Source organism: Scyliorhinus torazame, chromosome 31, assembly GCF_047496885.1.
Source record: "Scyliorhinus torazame isolate Kashiwa2021f chromosome 31, sScyTor2.1, whole genome shotgun sequence".
Classification (NCBI taxonomy): Eukaryota; Metazoa; Chordata; class Chondrichthyes; order Carcharhiniformes; family Scyliorhinidae; genus Scyliorhinus; species Scyliorhinus torazame.
The window spans coordinates 8,067,265-8,072,521 of NC_092737.1; the positions used below are offsets into that span (position 1 = coordinate 8,067,265).

A 5,257-nucleotide genomic window follows, 5' to 3' on the forward strand; every position below is an offset into this window, starting at 1 on the left:
GGGGGATGGGGGGGGGGGAGGGGGGATGGGGGGGGGGGAGGGGGGATGGGGGGGGGAGGGGGGATGGGGGAGGGGGGGGGAGGGGGGGATGGGGAGGGGGGGATGGGGAGGGGGGATGGGGGGGGGGAGGGGGGGGGATGGGGGGGGGGGGGGAGGGGGGATGGGGGGGGGGGGGGAGGGGGGATGGGGAGGGGGGGGAGGGGGGATGGGGAGGGGGGGGGGAGGGGGGGATGGGAGGGGGGGGAGGGGGGGGAGGGGGGGATGGGGAGGGGGGGAGGGGGGGGAGGGGGGGATGGGGAGGGGGGGAGGGGGGGTGGGGAGGGGGGGGAGGGGGGTGGGGAGGGGGGAGGGGGAGGGGGGGAGGGGGGGAGGGGGAGGGGGGATGGGGAGGGGGAGGGGGGGAGGGGGGGATGGGGGAGGGGGGGGGAGGGGGGGGAGGGGGGGGAGGGGGGGAGGGGGGGGAGGGGGGGGGAGGGGGGGGAGGGGGGGGGAGGGGGGGGGGGGGAGGGGGGGAGGGGGGGGAGGGGGGGAGGGGGGGGGAGGGGGGGATGGGGAGGGGGGGGGAGGGGGATGGGGAGGGGGGGATGGGGAGGGGGGGGATGGGGAGGGATGGGGAGGGGATGGGGAGGGGGGGGAGGGGGGGGAGGGGGGGAGGGGGGGGGAGGGGGGGGGGAGGGGGGGGGGAGGGGGGGGGGAGGGGGGGGGGAGGGGGGGGGGAGGGGGGGGGAGGGGGGGGGAGGGGGGGGGAGGGGGGGGGGAGGGGGGGGGGAGGGGGGGGAGGGGGGGGGGAGGGGGGGGAGGGGGGGGAGGGGGGGGGAGGGGGGGGGAGGGGGGGGGGGGGAGGGGGGGGGAGGGGGGGGAGGGGGGGGGAGGGGGGGGGGGAGGGGGGGGGGGAAGGGGGGGGGGGGAGGGGGGAGGGGGGAGGGGGGAGGGGGGGGGGGGAGGGGGGGGGAGGGGGGGGGGAGGGGGGGGGGGAGGGGGAGGGGAGGGGGGGGAGGGGGGGGAGGGGGGGGGGAGGGGGGGGGGGAGGGGGGGGGGAGGGGGGGAGGGGGGGGGAGGGGGGGGGAGGGGGGGGAGGGGGGGGGGAGGGGGGGGAGGGGGGGAGGGGGGGGGAGGGGGGGAGGGTGGGGGGGAGGGGGGGGGGGAGGGGGGGGGAGGGGGGGGGAGGGGGGGGAAGGAGGGGGAGGGGGGGGGGGGAGGGGGGGATGGGGGGGGGGGGGGGGAGGGGGGGGGGGGGGGAGGGGGGGAGGGGGGGGGAAGGGGGGGATGGGGGGGGGGGAGGGGGGGAGGGGGGGGGAAGGAGGGGGAGGGGGGGGGGGAGGGGGGGATGGGGAGGGGGCGGAGGGGGGGATGGGGAGGGGGGGAGGGGGGATGGGGAGGGGGGGGAGGGGGATGGGGAGGGGGGGGAGGGGGGATGGGGAGGGGGGGGAGGGGGGATGGGGAGGGGGGTGGAGGGGGGATGGGGAGGGGGGGGAGGGGGGATGGGGAGGGGGGGGAGGGGGGGATGGGGGAGGGGGGGGAGGGGGGATGGGTAGGGGGGGGAGGGGGGGATGGGGAGGGGGGGGGAGGGGGGGATGGGGAGGGGGGGGAGGGGAGGGGATGGGGAGGGGGGGGAGGGGGGGATGGGGAGGGGGGGAGGGGGGATGGGGAGGGGGGGGAGGGGGGGGATGGGGAGGGGGGGAGGGGGGGATGGGGAGGGGGGGGAGGGGGGGATGGGGAGGGGGGGAGGGGGGGATGGGGAGGGGGGGGAGGGGGGGATGGGGAGGGGGGGAGGGGGGGATGGGGAGGGGGGATGGGGAGGGGGGGGAGGGGGGGATGGGGGGAGGGGGGGGATGGGGAGGGGGGGGGAGGGGGGGGATGGGGTGGGGAGGGGGGGGATGGGGAGGGGGGAGGGGGGGGGATGGGGAGGGGGGGGAGGGGGGGATGGGGGAGGGGGGGGGGATGGGGAGGGGGGGATGGGGGGGGGGGGAGGGGGGGATGGGGAGGGGGGGAGGGGGGATGGGGAGGGGGGGGAGGGGGGGATGGGGAGGGGGGGGAGGGGGGGATGGGGAGGGGGGGGAGGGGGGGATGGGGGAGGGGGGGGAGGGGGGGATGGGGAGGGGGGGAGGGGGGATGGGGAGGGGGGGAGGGGGGGATGGGGAGGGGGGGATGGGGAGGGGGGGGGAGGGGGGATGGGGAGGGGGGGGGAGGGGGGGTGGGAGGGGGGGAGGGGGGGGAGGGGGGATGGGGAGGGGGGGAGGGGGGGATGGGGAGGGGGGGGAGGGGGGGATGGGGAGGGGGGGGGAGGGGGGGATGGGGAGGGGGGGGAGGGGGGGATGGGGAGGGGGGGGAGGGGGGGATGGGGAGGGGGGGGGAGGGGGGGATGGGGAGGGGGGGGAGGGGGGGATGGGGAGGGGGGGGGAGGGGGGGATGGGGAGGGGGGGGATGGGGAGGGGGGGGGATGGGGAGGGGGGGGATGGGGGGATGGGGAGGGGGGGGAGGGGGGGGATGGGGAGGGGGGGGGAGGGGGGGATGGGGAGGGGGGAGGGGGGATGGGGAGGGGGGGGGAGGGGGGATGGGGAGGGGGGGGAGGGGGGATGGGGAGGGGGGGGAGGGGGGATGGGGAGGGGGGGGAGGGGGGGATGGGGAGGGGGGGAGGGGGGATGGGGAGGGGGGGGAGGGGGGATGGGGAGGGGGGGGGAGGGGGGGGGATGGGGAGGGGGGGGGAGGGGGGGATGGGGGGGGGGGAGGGGGGGGATGGGGAGGGGGGGGGAGATGGGGAGGGGGGGGAGGGGGGGGGAGGGGGGGATGGGGAGGGGGGGGAGGGGGGGATGGGGGAGGGGGGGGGAGGGGGGGATGGGGAGGGGGGGGAGGGGGGGATGGGGAGGGGGGGGATGGGGAGGGGGGGGATGGGGAGGGGGGGGATGGGGAGGGGGGGGATGGGGAGGGGGGATGGGGGAGGGGGGATGGGAGGGGGGATGGGGGGGGGATGGGGGGGGATGGGGGAGGGGGGAGGGGGGATGGGGGGGGGATGGGGGAGGGGGATGGGGGGGGGATGGGGGGGGGATGGGGGGGGGATGGGGGGGGGGGTGGGGGGGGATGGGAGGGGGGATGGGGGGGGTGGGGGGGGGGGTGGGAGGGGGGATGGGGGGGGATGGGGGGGATGGGGGGGGAGGGGTGGGTGGGGGGGAGGGGGGGTGGTGGGTGGGGGGGCGAGGGGGGGTGGTGGGTGGGGGGCGAGGGGGGTGGGTGGGGGGCGAGGGGGGGTGGGGATGGTATTGGGGGGGGGGATGGTATTGGGGGGGGGGGGGATGGTATTGGGGGGGGGGGTGGCTGGGGCTGACGGTTGTGGCGGTTGGGCTTTGAGCTGTGGCCTCGCGCTCCGCTCCGCCCCCCCCGGGTACCTGCTCCGCTCTCCCGCCGCCGCTCCGGGGGTTGGTCTCTCCCGGTGCCGCTCTCTCTCTCTCCCGCTCCCGCTTCTCCACTTTCCGGTGTTTTGTTCCCAGGTTTTTTTTTTTCGGGAAAAGTTTCCAGAAGTTTTTTTTTCTCTGCAGCCCCGGTGACGTCAGCGGATTCCAATGGAGTGACGCGCAAAGAGAGAGAGAATGTGACAGGGAGAGATAGAGAGAGAGAGAGAGAGAATGTGAGAGAGAATGTGACAGAGAGAGAGAATGTGAGAGACAGAGAGAGAGAGAGAATGTGACAGGGAGAGATAGAGAGAGAGAGAATGTGAGAGAGAATGTGACAGAGAGAGAGAGAGAGAGAGAGAATGTGAGAGAGAGAGAGAATGTGACAGAGAGAGATAGAGAGAGAGAGAGAGAATGTGAGAGACAGAGATAGAGAGAGAGAGAATGTGACAGAGAGAGATAGAGAGAGAGAGAGAGAGAGAATGTGAGAGAGAGAGAGAATGTGACAGAGAGAGAGAGAGAGAGAGAATGTGAGAGAGAGAGAGAATGTGACAGAGAGAGATAGAGAGAGAATGTGATAGAGAGAAAATGTGAAAGAGAGAGAGAGAGAGACAGAGAATGTGACAGAGAGACAGAGAATGTGACAGAGAGAGAGAGATAATGTGACAGAGAGAGAGAGAGAATGTGACAGAGAGAGAGAGAATGTGACAGAGAGAGAGAGAGAATGTGACAGAGAGAGAGAGAATGTGACAGAGAGAGAGAATTTTACAGAGAGAGAGAGAATGTGACAGAGAGAATGTGACAGAGAGAGAATGTGACAGAGAGAGAGAGAATGTGACAGAGAGAGAGAGAATTTTACAGAGAGAGAGAGAATGTGACAGAGAGAATGTGACAGAGGGAGAATGTGACAGAGAGAGAGAGAATGCGACAGAGAGTGAGAGACAGAGAGAATGTGACTCAGAGAGACAGAGAGAATGTGACAGGGAGAGAGAGAGAATGTGACAGAGAGAGAGAGAGAGAATGTGACAGAGAAAGAGAGGATGTGACAGAGAGAGAATGTGACTGAGAGAGAGAATGTGACTGAGAGAGAGAATGTGACAGAGAGAGAGAAGGGAGAATGTGAGAGAGAGAGAGAGAGAATGTGACAGAGAGAGAGAGAATGCGACAGAGAGTGAGAGACAGAGAGAATGTGACTCAGAGAGACAGAGAGAATGTGACAGGGAGAGAGAGAGAATGTGACAGAGAGAGAGAGAGAATGTGACAGAGAGAGAGAGAGGATGTGACAGAGAGAGAGAATGTGACTGAGAGTATGTGACAGAGAGAGAGAGAGAGAGAGAGAGAGAGAATGTGACAGAGAGAGAAAAAGAATGTGACAGAGACAGAATGTGACAGAGAAAGAGAGAATGTGGCACAGAGAGAGAGAATGTGACAGAGAGAGAGTGAGAGAATGTGATAGAGCGAGAGAGAGAGAGAGAATGTGACAGAGGGAGAATGTGACACAGAGAAAGAGAGGGAGAATGTGACAAGAGATAGAGAGAGAGAGAGAATGTGACAGAGAGAGAGCGAGAATGTGACAGAGAGAGAAAATGTGACTGAGAAAGAGAGAATGTGACAGAGAGAGAGAGAATGTGACAGAGATAGAGAGAGAATGTGACAGAGAGAGAGGGGGAGAATGTGACACAGAGAGCGAGAATGTGACAGAGAGAGAGTGAGAGAATGTGATAGAGAGAGAATGTGACAGAGAGATAACGTGACACAGAAAGAGAGAGAGAATGTGACAGAGATAGAGAGAGAGAATGTGACAGAGAGAGAGAAAGAGAGAATGTGACAGAGAGAGAGAGCATGTGACAGATAATGTGACACAGAGAAAG

The 5,257-nt window shown here is 70.1% G+C and overlaps 1 protein-coding gene across 2 annotated transcripts in view; it reads right to left on the reverse strand.

Annotated features, from left to right (window-relative positions):
* LOC140404648 (thyroid receptor-interacting protein 6-like) overlaps positions 1-3,617 on the reverse strand; it is an 89,031-nt gene extending 85,414 nt beyond the window's left edge. Inside the window, exon 1 of one of the 2 annotated variants that reach the window (XM_072493257.1) lies at positions 3,384-3,617. The gene's annotated coding sequence lies outside the window, so the exon portion shown is untranslated. The remainder of the gene's footprint in view (positions 1-3,383) is intronic. The other variant, XM_072493262.1, reaches the window with a different exon arrangement.
* Between the last annotated feature and the right edge of the window lie 1,640 nt (positions 3,618-5,257).